The sequence below is a fragment of the Sapajus apella genome, unplaced genomic scaffold, assembly GCF_009761245.1.
Source record: "Sapajus apella isolate SASKATOON/1434 unplaced genomic scaffold, GSC_monkey_1.0 scaffold5, whole genome shotgun sequence".
In the NCBI taxonomy this organism is placed as follows: domain Eukaryota; kingdom Metazoa; phylum Chordata; class Mammalia; order Primates; family Cebidae; genus Sapajus; species Sapajus apella.
The window spans coordinates 37087922-37089779 of record NW_022436945.1 but is presented as its reverse complement, the minus strand read 5'-3'; positions in this window follow the sequence as shown (position 1 = coordinate 37089779).

The following is a 1858-nucleotide window of genomic DNA, read 5'->3' as shown; positions in this document are numbered from 1 at the left end:
ATTAATGTTCCTCCTAAATTTTCTTCAAACAACAACAGCAACAAAAAGTCTGGGTAATGTGCTCTGCTTTTCTCCTCTCTACCACTTCTCCCACACTCCCTCTTTCTCTTTTTCTTTCTCTTCTTTCACATTTCCTGTTCTGTCCTTTCCTTCCCCTCATTTTGACAACCATCTCCAATGTTCTACAGCACTTCATGTATTGAAAATCAAGAAAAGAATTTGTTCATTTGCAGAAACTGAATTGTACACTGGCCTTTTTCAACAGAAAGAGTTTTCATTCGTGGAAATAGATGCTAACAGTCATTAGAAGGGCTGGGGCAATAGGCTCTAGGCTGAACCACAGGCATGACCCCAGAAAACATCCCAGAATTAGCCAGCAGGGAAGTTTCTTCCTATCATGTAACCTGAAAGTGGGCAGTGAGGAAGCTCCCACTGGAGCTGTTTCTTCAAGAATGGACCCCCTTAACTGTGAGCCACTTCCGTTGCAATCCGGCACAACCGTCACCCTCCTCCTGATAGATGCATTCCAGCATAAACTGGATGCCCTTCCTCTGGCATCAGGAAAACTATTGATCAGACGGGATAGCTGCCTCAGAATACCCAACGTGTCCCTGCCTGTTCTTGCTGGCAGCCATAGCAGAAATGGAAGAACCGTTGTCTTCACCTCACTTCCGCCTTCCAAATCTCATACAAATGCACTTAATTGACTAAACCTGAGCACCATAAATGCCATCCAGAATCTGAGCTGCAAAGCAGACTGGGTAATGTAGACTTTTAGCTCTTCCAGGTTTTGCAGATTATGAAAGCACACTAGAAGGAAAGAAGAATGGATGATGTGGGCCAGTTCACCCTATCTGTCACCCTAAGAACCATTTCAAAGTCATTGCAAATTCAGTGAGTTTTCACAACTTCTAATGAAATGTTTTGTGAGTATAGTTTTTAAAACACAAAGTAAAGTTTGTTCATTCCATAAGCATTTCTTAAGTACCCATTATGTGCAAGCATGCTGCTATGGTTACAAATGCCTCTCTCCTAGAGGAGGTTGTAGCCTTGCGAAGACAGAGTGTGTAACAATTTAGCTAGTGGAAAATAATTGAAATATGGACAAAATGCAGTGGCATAGAAGAGAAGGAAGCAATTACCTAGGTCAAAGGTGAGGAGTCAGTGGCTTGGACTTGAGCAATGGATAACATCTATTTGAACTCAAGAGAAGTGGGCTTTTGAAGCCCAAGGAGAGCACCTGCAGAGGTACAGAGGCATGAAACAGCATGGCTCAGGCAGGAAACTGCAGCTGGACCACCACTTCGTACCTTAGTAATAATCTGTTCTCATAGCATAGCTCAAGCATTAAAAAAAATTGTTATATGGTAGGCTCAGTGGTTCATGGTTGTAATTCCAGCACGTTGGGAGGCTGGCGGGGGCGGGGGTGGTGGATCACCTGAGGTCAGGAGTTCGAGACCAGCCTGATCAACACGGTGAAACCTCGTCACTAGTAAAAATACAAAAATTAGCCGGGCGTGGTGGCAGGTGCCTGTAATTCCAGCTACTTGGGAGGCTGGGACAGGACAATTGCTTGAACCCAGGAGGCAGATGTTGCAAAGAGCCAACATCACGCCACTGTATCCAGCCTGGATGATAGACTAACACTCTGTCAAAAAGAAAGAAAGAAAAGAAGGAAAGAAAGAAAGAAATTTTATTGGATTCCAATAATTCACATCTTAATTGAGTCACTGATTCATGTACACAAAACTGTTAAGTAATAAAATTAGGAAAAAGTTATACTAAAATATTTAACAACTATCAAAGTTGTTGAGTACTTACCGATCAGAAAAGGATAGTTATAAAGGATGGTTACAAA